This window comes from Esox lucius, chromosome 1, assembly GCF_011004845.1.
Source record: "Esox lucius isolate fEsoLuc1 chromosome 1, fEsoLuc1.pri, whole genome shotgun sequence".
NCBI lineage: Eukaryota > Metazoa > Chordata > Actinopteri > Esociformes > Esocidae > Esox > Esox lucius.
The window spans coordinates 34,811,225-34,827,632 of record NC_047569.1 but is presented as its reverse complement, the minus strand read 5'-3'; the positions used below and the strand labels follow the sequence as shown (position 1 = coordinate 34,827,632).

The following is a 16,408-nucleotide window of genomic DNA, read 5'->3' as shown; positions in this document are numbered from 1 at the left end:
ACCTGTGGTAACATCAGCCATTATCATCCCATTGCCCACATGCCAATTTCAAGATTTAGCCGCATCAAAAATTTTAGCCTATTCCCATCACCTCTGACCAAAGTACACTTTTTAGTATAATATGTAGGGAATATTGTGATGTAGCATTTATTAAGACACAGCCCTAAAGGACTGGTCATGGCTCAGAATTATATCAGTTATACCCATTATTCTCCATTAGTCACTTAGTATGTGATTAGGTTTGGCTTCTTTAGACAATTTAGGAAAGGCTAATGTGTTGAGTGAATCCTGGGGCATTGACATGTGATGGAATATAATCAATCAGATATGCACTGTAAAGGGATGCAGTTTGTGTTCATGATGAGAGCATCCCTTGAGAAAACAAAACTGCTTAATTCCTGCATCGCAGAAAGGTTATTATATGAGTGTATTCTTGGACAGACCGAAATGTGGCTGAGCTGGCCAATCAGCATTCTACATTAATAATGTATTTTTTTCAATGGCCGGTAAACGATATGCCCTCACCATTACAACACTTTTAAACATATTCCATTATATTTCACATTATATAGAAAGCTGGACAAATTGTTAATTGATTTCTTGATGTCGGTATAGGCTATGCATCAGGGAGCACGGTTGCCGGACCCAACAAATCCACCCAATCACACAATACCCAGCCAGGTATTCATTATAATTTTTAAAATAAATAATACTACATAAATAACAAAGAAAATGCCAGGGGTACAGAAGCAGTGTGTCATTACTGGAGTGAGTCCCAGACACAAATTAAATATGGCAGGCCTGGTTGCAGCAACATCCCAGATAGATAAGGGAACCATGGTAACTGAGACACAAGCACCGGATAAAACACCACAGCAAGAAGGAATAGCCTTTAGACACACAGGAGCTCTGCTTTGAGACAAACAAACCCAGATTTTTGTTTATTGTGCTCAATGCCCCCCCCCCCCTCCCAAAAAAAAAATATATACAAATGGGAAGTGAATGTGCAGATAAGTGAACACTTGGTTCAACAGAAAAATGAGACGGGAATTGAGAAGACTGAATATGGAAAACTAGCATACATTCGAGGTTCACCGGTGGGGGAAAACGTTAAAGAACTGAGTAAGGTAGCCCACTATCCGAAAAAAAACATTTGCTGTAGCAAATCTTTTTTAAAAGGCTTACATTTTTGGTCTCTTAAAACACTTTAAATAAAAAACGTCAAAAATCTTTGGATGAACATTTTATAAAACTTCCTAACATTTTGCTCAGTAGTGGGTGTCGTGTAGTGATCATCATTCCTGTACACAGCTCCAACACCATCGTCAAGTTCGCAGACGACACTACGGTGGTAGACCTGATCAGGGCCAATGTTGAGTCAGCCTACAGGGAGCTCATTATGGATCAGAGGAAGTCTACAGGCTGCATTCACGCCCCAGTTCTCATCGATGGCACTGAGGTGGTGCGTGTGCCCAGCTTCAAATTCCTAGGTGTCCACATCTCCAAGGATCCCTCCTGGACACTCCACATCTCAACCCTGGTCAAAAAGGCACAGCAGCACCTATACATGTTGAGGAGACTGAAGAAGGCACGTCTGTCTTCCAAGAACCATGTGAAACTTTTCCTGCTGCACAGTCAAGAGCATTCTGACTAACTGCGCCACAGTGTGGTTTGGCGGATGCTCCATGGCCAACTGGAAGGCCCTGCAACGGGTGGTGATAACAGCCCAGCAAATCACTGGTGCCCAGCTCCCAGCCATCATAGGTCACACGGCATCATCAGGGACACTTCACACCCATGCCACAAACTACTTCCCTCCTACCATCAGGCAGGTGGTACAGGTCTCTATGTTCCCGCACCAGCAGGCTCAGGAACGGTTTCTTCCCATATTCTGTAACTCTGATGAACTCAGTACACAACACTAACCATCCCCACCTGTCCACCGCCTAGTACTACCTCTCAGGGACCTTGTTGCACTACTCTCCTTGTACTACTGGACTCTGACACTGGACTGCACCTTCATTTCCCTTCATTGCACATTCAGAGTTGCCATTTGTACTTGCATTAGCCTTCATTGCATCTATGCATCCCTCTTGTAACAATCATTATACTTAATACATTTTTCCGGTTAAATGCTAACTGCATTTGGTTTTACTGTACTTGTATGATTCAATGACAATAAAGTTTAACCTATCATAACCCTGACTCTCTGCTTCTTCAGTGGGGAGAACAAGTATTTGATACACTGCCGATATTGCAGGTTTTCCAAATTACAAAGCATGTAGAAGTCTATAATCTTTATCATAGGTACTCTTCAACTGTGAGAGACGGAATCTAAAACAAAATCCAGGAAATCTCATTGTATGATTTTTAAGTAATTAATTTGCATTTTATTGCATGACATAAGTATTTGATAGATCAGAAAAGCAGAACTTAATATTTGGTAGAGAAACCTTTGTTTGCAATTACAGAGATCATACGTTTCCTGTAGTTCTTGACCAGGTTTGCACACACTGCAGCAGGGATTTTGGCCCACTCCTCCATACAGACCTTCTCCAGATCCTTCAGATTTCAGGGCTGTTGCTGGGTAATACGGACTTTCAGCTCCCTCCAAAGATTTTCTATTGGGTTCAGGTCTGGAGACTGGCTAGGCCACTCCAGGACCTTGAAGTGCTTCTTACGGAGCCACTCCTTAGTTGCCCTGGCTGTGGGTTTCGTGTCGTTGTCATGCTGGAAGACCCATCCACGACCCATCTTCAATGCTCTAACTGAGGGAAGGAGGTTGTTGGCCAAGATCTCGCGATACATGGCCCCATCAATCCTCCCCTCAATACGGTGCAGTCGTCCTGTCCCGTTTGCAGAAAAGCATCCCCAAAGAATGATGTTTCCACCTCCATGCTTCACGGTTGGGATGGTGTTCTTGGGGATGTACTCATCCTTCTTCTTCCTCCAAACATGGTGAGTGGAGTTTAGACCAAAAAGCTCTATTTTTGTCTCATTAGACCACATGACCTTCTCCCATTCCTCCTCTGGATCATCCAGATGGCCATTGGCAAACTTCAGACGGGCTTGGACATGCGTTGGCTTGAGCAGGGGGACCTTGCGTGCACTGTAGGATTTTAATCCATGATGGCGTAGTGTGTTACTAATGGTTTTATTTGAGACTGTGGTCCCAGCTCTCTTCAGGTCACTGACCAGGTCCTGCCATGTAGTTTTGGGCTTATCCCTTCCTCGTGATCATTGATGCCCCACGAGGTGAAATCTTGCATGGTGCCCCAGACCGAGGGAGATTGACCGTCATCTTGAACTTCTTCCATTTTATAATAATTGCTCCAACAGTTGATGCCTTCTCACCAAGCTGCTTGCCTATTGTCCTGTAGCCCATCCCAGCCTTGTGCTGGTCTACAATTTTATCCCTGATGTCCTTACACAGCTCTCTGGTCTTGGCCATTGTGGAGAGGTTGGAGTCTGTTTGATTGAGTGTGTGGACAGGTGTCTTTTATACAAGTAACGAGTTCAAACAGGTGCAGTTAATACATGTAATGAGTGGAGCACAGGAGGGCTTCTTAAAGAAAAACTAACAGGTCTGTGAGAGCCGAAATTCTTACTGGTTGGTAGGTGATCAAATACTTATGTCATGCAATAAAATGCAAATTAATTATTTATAAATCATACAATGTGATTTTCTGGATTTTTAAATGCTTTGTATGTAGGAAAACCAGCAAAATCGGCAGTGTATCAAATACTAGTTCTCCCCACTGTACATACTACCCGCATGGCCTCCAGGGCAGATGAACAGATTTCTAGGGATTTGGAGGGATTTCAAGATTACATGATTACAGCATGTGGACACTGATGGGATATGTTGAAAATAAACCGTGAAATCTGACCAGAAACTGACCAGAAATATTTTCAATAATGCAACTCCGTGCTTAATGAGAAGCACTCTGATCCCCAGTGGTGTACATCGCTCAGATTTTCAACATGAATTGTATCCTTTTCTTTATATTGGAGTGTGTAATATAACCATGTTTTACAGGTCAGACAATGAATACCGGAGATATCTTTGGAGAGGTAACCAATAGCACAATTGACAGCCTTCAGAGTCTTGTAAATCGTATTAGAAATGCATAAAGAAAAACATGTTGTTCGTGAAAAAGATATAACTATCGATGGAACACAGTAAAATGTTAGGAGTTACTAAAAGATTATTAGTTTTGTAACACAGCAATTAGCAACACTTACGATGGTCTGGGGGACGCTGAAGGTTTTTCACAAGAACCTTTCCAAAACACACTGTATTTGTGGCTCAAAACAGGCTCAGTTTTGCAGCAGTCCGTGTATGATAGACAGCATTGATGGGACAGGAACAGATGCGGCCTCAGCTAGCTGCTGCCAAAAGGAAACATTATGCCACCTGAGAACAAACCACACACTGCTTTCCCCTCTATAAATAAAACAGATGCAATTGTTTACGCAAGTAGAGCAGAAATAATGCAGGAGTTTTAATGTTGCATTTCCTTAAATGAGAAAGACGCATGCTTCTTCAAACTCTTGATGAGAAAAAGCACTACTTAAAGCCACAAAGGGGTTTTTCTGCTTATCCCTCCTGTTGAGAGCTGTTCCCTGAAAGAGAGTGCCAGCGCAAGCTGAGAGAACCAGGGCCATTTTGTATCTATTGGAATGACAAGTAGGCAGATAGCAGGTGGCACGAGATATGAAATTCAATGACACATTATTTCTAATCTATATGATAGGTGCTGTCAGGCAGAATCAGCCAAGGGAACTTTCATACTCGGCAATACCGCAACTACACCCAGAGACTTGGCACAAGGCGTGGGCACTGATAAAAATGTCCATTGCTGACTGGTCAGGCTGACCCTTACAACCAGCTCACAGTTGGTCCTCCCTGTAGGAACACTCCTTTTCAGACCTCCATCCTGTGCCCAGTGAATGACTCCGGCAGATGTTATACAGCTTATACCCACAATGGGATGGGAGCGAGAAACATTTTCGTTTCCGCTTCGAGGGAACTCACCATGAATGAAAGGAAGATCATTCTGTAATAAAATATTCATGAATACTCTTGAAAGGTCCGAAAGAGTCTGTGGTACAAAGATGTTGGTTTGAAAAGAGGAGCAGGTGCCAAAGCATTTAACAAATAAAAAAATTATGTTTTAATAAGAGTATGAAGGTAGCTGGAGCCTAAAAAATACAATCTATTGCCGACCATTGACCTGGCAATTATTTTCACCAGGTGACATTCAAATGATCCATGATCATTTCATAAAATAAAATCTACAGCACACAAGAGACATTTATGAATTTATTAAGATAAATGTAATTGAAAATCTGATGGGATGATCCATTATACATTGATTATCCACACTATACTCTAAACTGGACCTGGGTCATTATATTTGATCTATTAAATCCCAAAAAGGCAAATCAAACCAATAACCACTCATCGGCTATCCCCAATATTCACATCCTACTTGGGGTTCCGAGGTGCCTGGATCTTCGTAACATGTTTCACCCATCTATCTGACTACTTGGCCCCTGGTTATCTACATCCCGACTGTACCAGCTCTGGGTGTCTTCTAGTGCTTGATGCTTCGGTCCCTCACTGTCTAGGTCACCCCCAGGGTCTGGAGCATGAATGTGTTCCTTATGGAATGATCTATGACTGTCTGGCCCTGGGTGTGAACTGCTCAAATTCTTTGGCTCTGCCCTGTGGCTGTCTAGCTGGCGCCAGCCCATTCCGGCTAAAATGATTTGCAGTTCATCAAGCCTCTGGGATACGCATCGTCTCTTCAGCTCTAAAACCACTGTGTCCTCACGACTCAGGGCGGCCTCTGCATCTGCACTCTGGAATGGACGGAGGGAAGGACAGGGTAGCAGGTACAGAAAAAGGGAATCAGAATTTTTCTTGATTGCCTGGCCAGCCTAACAAGTGCATAATAAGATGCAGGGTTTCAAATATTTGATTAAGCTCAGTATAATAAGACTAATGGTGTGAAGAAAATTGGTAAGACAGAGACATATCTACTAGTGACTTTGCATATAAAAAGAGGGATATATTATATTTAGATACAACGTCTTCCCTAATTACCTTTAAGGGCGTGTCAGAGCTTTGCAGCGTTGGCTCTAGACACATCTTCTTCTGAGTCCTTTTCTGGAGTTCAATACTAAGTTTCAGGAAAACTTCGTTCAGACAGTCTACTTCCTGTTCCACACATTGGGCCTACAGTTAAAAGTGTAAAGCAATCGTCAACTGAATAATCCCACAGGAAAATATGAATTGAGAAATGAAGTATGAACAGTACATTGCCTTCATGCGGTACTACACAGCAAGAAAACATCTGTCAGCAAAATAAACTGTCAGCAACTTACTTTTACAGGCGTTCCTAAACATTTTGGTGTAGGCCCTGCCAAATACATAAAATACACTGGTCATGGAATATCCAAGACATTCCTACAGTTCATATGATTTTGGACTACAATTTCCTACACAGCTCAATAGACAACCATACATTCTTACTGTGCATATAGTACATGCATATTATGGACCTAATACGAACAAAATAGGTTACCCCTTTCTGTCTCCTGTGCCGGAAATTGCTTAAGATCCCGGATGAGTTGCTCCACTTTAAAATACTTATATCGCTGGAGTCTAAAATAAAATTACATAAAAGGCAAATGTTTTACCTCACCATATCCATGATAAAACATTGATTAAAAGTACTCCACAAACCTGTCGGCCAAGTGTTGCTCTGTGAACTGGGTTTCAGCAGGTATTTGAGCATTGAGAAAGTCCTCCACTAACATCTGAGGATACTGGTCTGACCTCTGTGACTGTAAACCAAAGGCACATGACTACAGTATGTGCTTCAGTCTTCATCACTGAAGCACATTTAGCTTAGCATCGATGGGTTAAAAATACATGCAAGGCCTTGTACCTTGGTTGCTTCATTTTTGAAAGAGTAGGTGAACAACTGAAGGCTCAAGGCAGCAATGGCGCAATGCAGGGCTTGCATGAAGCTTTCTGGCTTCGAACCTGAACATGAAATATAATGAAACCTACTGTGTGGAAGTACACCAAAAACAAAGTAATACAAACCAATCTGAAGTTGTTGTTTTTTAAATCCATACCACGTTCATAATAAATTAAGCTATCTACAACATCATTTCCTGAAACATAATTTTATATTTACCAGAAGCAATAAAGGCCATAGACTGCAGCAGGGTGGCAATGAACTGTCCTACACTCTCAAGCCTTTCCTCACAGAGATACAGAATCTGGTTGGTGACGTCGAAATAGAAGTCTCCATTGCAGTGTGACAACAGAGCCTCATGGGCAGAGACAAGAGGAACCTTCTTGGCCAAAAGCAGTGTGACCAGTGGGAAGTTTTGCGTGTTGCACAGCAATTTCACAACGTAGCAGCCGAACATGAAGATGGCAAAATGCTGTGGGGAGAGGCTGTCCAGGGCAATGGGGATCAGCTGCACGGCTGGGTCCTCTGTGGTCTTGTCAGTCCTGGCTGGAATACAGACTGTAGTGTCAGAGGACTAGTCAGATGAATACTGCTGAGAGGAATCTGCGTCATGTTGACTAGTTTTCTGAGTGTCCAACCAAAAACATTGGGTCAATCATCAATCTTTATTTATTGCTACCACCTACAGTACAGTAGATATAAAAAGTCTACACACCCCTGTTAAAATGCCAGGTTCATGTGATGTATGAGAATGAGACAAAGAGAAATCATGTCAGAACTTTTTCCACCATTAATGTGACCTATAACGTGAAGAATTAAATTGAAAAAATATAAATTTTTGAGGGGGAAAAATAAAAAATACAAAACTCACAATAACCTGGTTGCATAAGTGTGCACACCCTTAAACTAATACTTTGTTGAAGCACCTTTTGATTTTATTACAGCACTCAGTCTTTTTGGGTAGGAGTCTATTAGCATGACACATCTTGACGTGGCAATATTTGCCCACTCTTCTTTGCAAAAGTGCTCCAAATCTGTCAGATTGCGAGTCAGATCTTCAGATCACCCCACAGATGTTCAATTGGATTCAGGTCTGGGCTCTGGCTGGGCCATTCCAAAACATTCATCTTCTTCTGGTGAAGCCATGCTTTTGTGGATTTGGATGTGTGCTTTGGGTCATTGTTGTGCTGAAAGGTGAACTTCATCTTTCTAACCGACGCCTAAAGGTTTTGTGCCAAAATGTCCTGGTATTTGGAACTGTTCATAATTCCCTCCACCCTGACAAAGGCCCCGGTTCCAGCTGAAGTAAAACAGTCCCAAAGCATGATGCTGACATCACTCATGCTTCACTGTGGGCATGGGGTTCTTTGGATGATGTGCAGTGTTGTCTTTGCACCAAACATACCTTTCGGAATTATGGCCAAAAAGTTCAACCTTTGTTTCATCAGACCATAACACATTTTCCCAAGTGCTTTTGGGGGACTTGATGTTTGTTTTTGTTGCTGTAGGCCCCTTGGAAGCCTCCCTGACCAGTTTTCTTCTCATCTTTTGGAGGGATGTCCAGTTCTTGGTAATGTCTCTATTGTGCCTTATTTTCTCCACTTGATGATGACTGTCTTCACTGTGTTCCATGGTATATCTTATGCTTTAGAAATTATTTTATACCCTTCTCCTGACTGATATCTTTCAACAATGAGATCCCTCTGATGCTTTGGTCTCTGCAGACCATGGCTTTTTCTCTGAGATGCAACTAAGAAAATGTCAGGAAAGTCCTGACATATAAAATATGTAAAAAATATAAAATACATATAAGACCCTCTGAGCCTGGGTCCTCTCTAGGTTTCTTCCTAAGATTCGGCCTTCTTAGAAAGTTTTTCCTAGCCACTGAAATTCAACACTACTATGGTTTGCTACTTGAGGTTTAAGGATGGGTGTCTCTGTAAAAGCAGTTTGTGACAACTGCTGTTGTAAGAAGGGCTTTATAAATACATTTGATTGATTGATTGATTGAGTCCTACTAGAACCGCTGAACTTTGTGATTAATCAGAGTCACTTTAAATGATTTCAGGTGTGTAATGACCTCTATTTAACATTAGTTTGAATGTGATTGGTTAATTCTGAACACAGCCACATCCCCAGTTATAAGAGGGTGTGCACACTTATGCAACCAGGTTATTGTAAGGTTTTTATTTAAAAATGTTCCTCCTCGAAGATTTCAGTTTGTTTTTCAATTGAATTGTTCACATTATAGGTCGGATTAAAAGGGGGAAAAAGTTCTGACATGAATTATCTTTATCTCATTCTTTAACATCACAAAAACCTGGGAGTGTGTAGATTTTTATCCACTGTATATTTATTTCAACTTTCATTGAACTCACACTTAATAGAACTAATTTTAAGCATGCAGGTATAGCTTTGTAATATTTTATTATTGAACAGGACAGTTGACAGAAGCCTGTGATGGACACTCAAGTCCATTTTGACTTTGACTCTGGCCTGTTTCAAGTCACTGTTTTCATCTCAAGCGTCTCAGCCATAACCTACAGATGATTATAACATAGCAGGGGAGAGAACCATGGAGCCTCAGGGGATTTACAAAATCACTAACCTGTGTCTAAACACGGTAGGTTCTGGAGGGACTCCTGTATCTCTAGCAGGGTCCGGGACAGAGGGGTCATCGCCACAAGCTTGGAAAGGTCCTGCTCACTCAGACAGGGGGCTGTACTCTGCAGACACACTAGTACAGATGATACTGTAAGTGGGAGGTTGATTCGCAACACGGGCATGAACAGCCAACCACAACAACGCTCTGGCCGAACGCCACGCCCTGTGGTCCACTGGATGAGCGCTTTGAAGGTCCTAATGTCATTTATGTTTCCTGTTATGGTGTCCACGCGTAACAACCCCATGACACACATCTCCTCACTGAAAAACGTACGGTAATAAAGAACACAAAGAAATACACTCGCAGCTGATGAATAAGAACACAGATTAAAAACATTACGGAAAACGGGTTCCTTGTCCGTAGCCTACCTTGATCATGACGTGAGGTCTCACTTTCGTGGCCTGAGGCAGCTTTGGTAATATTGGCTGAGGAAAACTAAACGAAAGGAAATACTATGGTGAGTTGTTCCATACAAACTTTGTGATTTCATTAGTAATCCCTTACTGGTTATCTGGTAAAATACCTTCTGTGTGTTTATATACTATATACAATTCAGTCACCTCGGCAACCATGGGCCATGGTTCACTCCGGTTACATGGGAAGATAATTATATCACATGCATGGTCTATAGCCTACCCCATACCCAGATGAATAGTCATTGGTCTATTATAATCAGATCAACTTTGTGATGTGTTCTGGGGTGGTCCAGCGCTCTAAGCCACTGCCTCAGGTACACAAGTACTGGTACAATGTGGTTTTGAATCGGGCCCACAGCAGCTCTTTCAGTAAAAAATCTTCCTTTCCCCATTGTCTTAATCTAGTAAAGCAGAAAAAAAAAACCTGAATATGGATTTCATCCCATTTGAACTGTTAAAAAAACCCACTTAATTTACAATCCTACACAGAATGGCAATTATCTTAGTTTTCACAGTTTCAGTGTTATTTTAATGTCACAGTGGGAACAGTAAAATGGTAGTGATGATATAAAGCCATGGTAGAGGTGATATAAAGCCATGTTAATGATGATATAAAGCCATGGTAGTGGTGATATAAAGCCATGGTAGTGTTGATATAAAGGCATAGTAGTAGCAATAATATTTAGCCTAGTTGTAGTGAAATTAAGTCTTTGATATCCATTCACCTGTGTGTAGCCCATGTGCAGCTCAGCCCTGGTGTCTGTGTGGCAGTGTGCTGCTGTCATGTCCTGCTGCTGCCAGCCCTCTCCTATCAGTCTGTAGAGGACAGCCTCCAGAGCTCGGACTACAGCCCCAATCAGCACTACAGATGGCTCTGCTGAAATGTCAAAGGTCAAAACTCAGATAATAACATACAAACAGCCTCATAATGGTAATAAAGGTTCTGTTTGAGATGAAATCCACAGCACTGACATACAGTATGTGGCATATTCCTCAGATGTCAGGGAAATCGACTTAAAGTCTATTGCTACGCGGTTGTTTTGCATCTCCTTAGATTAAATGCAGGCCATAGTAAAGCAAAGCAATAATGTGTATTATCTTTATTGATGTATAACATCACAGCAACTAGTACACTAATCTCTAGTGCACAGATGTCGGTATTGGCATCTCGGAGACATGGGCTTACCTTGTGTTTCAGTATTAATGTATGAGTCATTATGTAAGGCATCACGCTCCAATAGCTCTTTCAACAGACTAAACTCTTTGGGCTCCATGTTCTCCAGAATGTCCTTAAGAAAAACAAAAATCACTAGTTGCACAGTTAAATATAAAATAATAATAATAAATATAGATCCAGGAACGCAACCCGTGCCCACTTTCTTCAGTCCAGTTAACAAAAATAGTTACTTGATTCTAAATAGTAAAGCCATTCTTCAGTGATTTTATGCAGTGTTTCTCATACCTTCAGGTCATCCATCTGTTGGCAGATATTTTGGTAGAACTCTTGGGTGTCTTTGCGATGCCATGCCAGCTGTGAAGCCAAATACAAGTTCTGATCTTCTAGCTTGTCGTAGAGCGTTTTCACGTTAAACTCTTCCAGCTCAAATTTCTCAGTTCTGTATCCTTGGGTAGCATTTAGGAAAAAATGTATGCACATAAACTCAGAATCAAACATATTCCCTCAGCACATTTACAAACACTTAGAATTTGAATTGGTGTAATGGTGCTCTAATTTCGAGACATAATGTAGAGACAAAATACACAGAATCTTAACAAAGCTGAAGATAATAGATATAATATAAATGGATTTATGTTGATGTAGACATTTAAAGTTTCAGTGCAGTAGATCTAGATGCAGACCCAAACCAGATGGTGGTGCCGGTGGTGAGGATGGGATCTACCATTGATGTGTAGAGTTTTGGTCAAGACTGTCTGGGGAAAAAACTTCAGCTGCTGCAGGGTGTACTGTACATCTGCTGATTTGCCCTTGACATTTGAATGACACATCCAAACTAACAGATCTGCCCTCAATTCCAAGGTTTGGAGGTTGGAGGCGTTTCTTGAAGCCGACCATCACCTCCACCATTTTGTCTGTGTATCGTTTCAGGTTATTTTGACTGTACCAGACCACCAGCTAAATGACCTCTCCGTGATACGTGTTCTGTCAGAGAACAGCCTGAATGGTGTCATCTGCATACTGGAGTAGTTGGAGAGATGCATCGTTGGAGATAGTCATTTGTGTATGGAGTGAGTGAATGGAGAATGCATTCAGCCTTCTGGGACTACTCTGGGACTACTCTGGGACAGTTTAGATCTGCAGGCGCTCAGAGTGCTGAACACTTGATCCATCTGACCACTTACACTGACTCTGCTCAACTGGGCACATATTACACGGACACACATATTCACCCTTACAAACAGATAAACATTAGCACACAGGAGGCAGGAGCATTGTCATCTGTGACTTGGAGCTGTGTTTAATCCGAAACGGGAATTGTCAGAGAAAAATACTCCTTAACCGATTAATCGTTTTATTTCAATTTCTCTGATGAGGGGATGGACAAAAATCCTATAAGCGTGGTTGGAAAAAGCTGTTTCCCTAACTTTGGTTAAGAGGTTAAATGCCAACATAGTTTGATTACGAGTCAACCAAAACGGTAATCGTGTTTTGCAACTTTTCTGTGTCATCTCCCGTGATTGCATCGTGTGTTTTTGGGTGGTCAAACAAATCAAATCTAGTGGGGCAAATAACCTTGCAGAATATTCTATCGTCGGCTGTTTTTGAAATTGCGGTGCCGATTGGGCTTTGCCCATCACGACTATGAACCCATCATGATTAATGCAGTGAGTAATAAGAGTGGGTCACCTCCTCCACGGCAGGCTGCAGGCTCCTCAGATTCAGCTCCCTCTCCCACACCCCTGCAGCCCAGAACACCACGGACATCCGCACTAAAGCAAACACATTTGTGGAAGTCAGTCATTGCAGACAGTGGCTTTTCAGAAAGTTTCTCGTGAGGGAGTGGATTTTAATGTCAGCGTGTCCCAGGTCAAAGGGGGGAGGTTGATTTAGTGCACCTAATGACTAATCACCATCAGGACGTAACGAGTCACACCGCATGACTGTTGATTTTTAAATATGGGACAATCTAAAGGGCAAAGATACAATGCAAGACAACACATTATGTGCCAGGATGCCTGTCAGTGGAGCCGCTCCCTTCGAACACAATACTCCCAGCCATGACTGTGGTAAGGTCAGATACCAGATAAATGGCTGGGGCACATCTGAAAGCTCTTAGCTAAACTAATAGAACGTAATGGGAGCTAATGGAAGATGCCGGTATCGATTGGTGGCGTTGGGTCCAGCCAACCTGTTTCCCATGTCGATGTATTCCACTGCAGGGATGGGCTCTCCCAAGCTTCGCCACTTTGGCTTCGGTTTGCTCAGGGAGAGCAGCTTAGCCTGACCGGGCTTCAGAACCAGAGCTGTGGTAGTGAGCACCAGGATGAGCACCAGCAGTACAGTCAGGACACCTACAGTGGAGGAGAGAGAATTCAAATCCAATTCAAATAACTTTACATTCCTTTGACAGAACTGAAATACGATTTCTACCGACTGAGTGCGACATATCATTGTATGTTTATTTTTTCCTTTTGGCTTTCAGGTTCACTGGTTTAAAGTTACAAGGAACAAACACCAATCCAACTTTCTAGTCTACTCATAACCTCGGATGCCATTATCTCTTCGATACCAAAGCGGCGCATCCTGTATTCTTCATTCCCCTTGCCTGTTCTACGGTACCTACTTCTCTCTTGCTTTATGAAAAACTACTTTCAAACAAGAATTAATGACATGGCAGTGTGAGACAGAGAAGTGAAATGCAGAGAAGAAAATGCGTTGTAGCATCACTGTCGGTGGGTGGGAGGGAGACCACTAGTGATATTTTGGGGAGTCGCATTACCATCACACAGTGGTGCCTAGGACCTGGAAACAATGTCAACAACCTCAAGTCATCAAAAAAAAAAGCTACTTTGTGAGGGTTTTAAACATGGAAGAAATGGCCTCTAAATACGGAACAGGGATGCATTTTGGGAGTTCCCCTCACCTATGATGGCACCCCAGTCTGGCAGCAGGTTGAGCTGGTGCTGTTTGATGACCCCATGTCTGACCAGTTGGGATGGGGTCATTGGTTGGAAAACGGCCGCAGCGGGGTCACACTCTGTCCCTCTCTCACTAACCACCACCACCAGACTCCAGTCTGGGACAGCGTTGTCCACAAACACATACTTCCCCGTGTCAGAGAACACATGGGCAAATCTAATGAAAACGGGATAGACTCTGGTGTACTTTCGACATTTTTCGGTTGCGCCTATCAGATGGGCTAAAATGTCCTTTGAAATGTTACTTTCATAAAACAATCGGAGAATTCAGATTGTGTTTCGTTTACAGGGTAAATGACTATTGTAATGTTTGAATAAATAATAGAAAAAGAAAAGGTTATGAGTATTAAAAAGTTGTTTATTACCTTGTTGTTTTTTCAATATTTTCAATGCTGACATAAAAGCAATAAATGCATCGGTTTGCTGAAGTAAATCTAATAACAATATACTGAAGACTATCGGCTACATGTGGGCGCTTCCCTACCTGGTAGAGTTGAACTGAGTCTGTTTCATAAGATGCCCTAGATGCCGGAAGGCCCCAAAGTCCCAGCTAGGGTTGCTGTTGAAGAGATGGTCTTTCTGATACACTGGGAAGTGGCTGAGTTGACGGTCTGAATTTAGAATAAATTGTGCCAAGATAAGAATGGACATATTTATTTGTTTTAGGCTTGCACTACAAATGTTTTCAGCCAACATTCTCCAGAAATGCTTGCCAGTAGATTCTAGACAGCTAAATAACTAGAAAACAAACTCAAAAGCATTTTGGATGAAACGTCGACACCCGAGGCAAGTCGAAAATATGCAAACACTTTAAACAACTGAACAATCCCTTTAAGTTAGTGCTGCAGGGAAGAATTTATTTAAATATTAACCTACCAGTGAAATTGATGGAGAGCTGGAAGATGAGCATGTCATTAGAAGAGAGGCATGCTATGGGGTTGGGGATACGAGGGAGGGTATTGGAGAGAATTTCTGCCATGGATTCAACATCCCTCTTCTTCCTGTATTCTCTGTCAAGGAATGTGATTGGCTCCGCTACAGGAAAATAGTAACAAACAACGAATTACACACAGGCTGGATTTGAGAAATTCCTTTCATCCTTGTAAAGTCATTTGATTAATTCTAATTACCTGTCAGGGCCATTTCAATAATTGTTTGGTCCATAAGAATCCAACCGAAAACACCTTCAAAACTAAACTGAACAAAGTGGATGTTTCCAATATTCTTCACATGGACATCTGGTCCCAAAACATCAATAACGCTCTAAAGAAAAAGGATACATGTCATGTCAAACACATATGATGTTAGAGCAAATGGATAATAATCAATATTGCATTTGTGAATGGACATTAATTCGTACAATCATTGGTAGAAATTCCATGTCAATTCAGGAAGTATATGTTCAATTTCGTTTTTTCATCAATGAATCTCACTGAGAAAAAAAGTGAAACTTCCTGAATGGATTGAACTGAAAAGGAATTGACCCCAACTCTGAAACAAACTATATATTTCTTCACCACAGGGATAACTAAATAACCAAAACATTCATTTTTAGGTTATCACAATGCAGATTCAGTGTTATGCTTTATTGAACAGAAAGTGGTGAAAGATATTTGGTTGAAAGAGCAGTGGGACAGATGTGAACCCTATATGTGCACCGGAGGCAGTGACTTAGAAAGCTGGACCACCCAACGCCACATAGAGTAAGTGTTTGATTCCTTGTGCATTATTTCCATACTAAGTGTATTCATTACATTATCCGGAAAATGTAAGAATATTGAATTCCAATTTAATTCGAATTTTAGGAAGAAACCTAGAGAGGACCCAGGCTCAGAGGGGTGAGATAACCAGAGAGAAGAGCATTGCAGTAATCTAGTCTAGAAGTAACGAAAGCATGGATAAATGTTTCAGTTTTTGATAAAAAGTTTAAAATTTTTGCAATGTTTCGAAGATGAAAATAAGCAACTCCTGAGACATATTTTATATGTTCTTCAAAGGAGAGGTCAGGGTCAAGGGTAACGCCAAGGTTTATTACAGTTTTTTGCAGCCGTCAAGGTTCACAGTGAGATCCGCTAACAACGCTATTTGTTTCTTGGGTCCTAAAACAAGCATTTCTGTTTTCCTTGAGTTTAAGAGTAAGAAATTCTCGGTCATCCACTTCCTAATATCTGAAA

General features: G+C 41.7%; 1 long non-coding RNA gene across 1 annotated transcript in view; it reads right to left on the bottom strand.

Moving 5' to 3' along the window:
* Positions 1–5,313: 5,313 nt before the first annotated feature.
* Positions 5,314–16,408, bottom strand: part of LOC105011575 — a 65,470-nt gene continuing 54,375 nt past the window's right edge. Inside the window, exons 81-98 of the long non-coding RNA XR_004575498.1 lie at positions 15,365–15,497; positions 15,111–15,269; positions 14,719–14,845; positions 14,180–14,391; positions 13,445–13,607; positions 12,943–13,025; positions 11,539–11,699; positions 11,263–11,365; positions 10,802–10,953; positions 10,029–10,095; positions 9,604–9,732; positions 7,215–7,541; positions 6,960–7,057; positions 6,755–6,855; positions 6,594–6,673; positions 6,394–6,428; positions 6,113–6,244; positions 5,314–5,868 (exon numbers count right to left, since the gene is read on the bottom strand). This is a non-coding gene — a long non-coding RNA (SCO-spondin). The remainder of the gene's footprint in view (positions 5,869–6,112; positions 6,245–6,393; positions 6,429–6,593; positions 6,674–6,754; positions 6,856–6,959; positions 7,058–7,214; positions 7,542–9,603; positions 9,733–10,028; positions 10,096–10,801; positions 10,954–11,262; positions 11,366–11,538; positions 11,700–12,942; positions 13,026–13,444; positions 13,608–14,179; positions 14,392–14,718; positions 14,846–15,110; positions 15,270–15,364; positions 15,498–16,408) is intronic.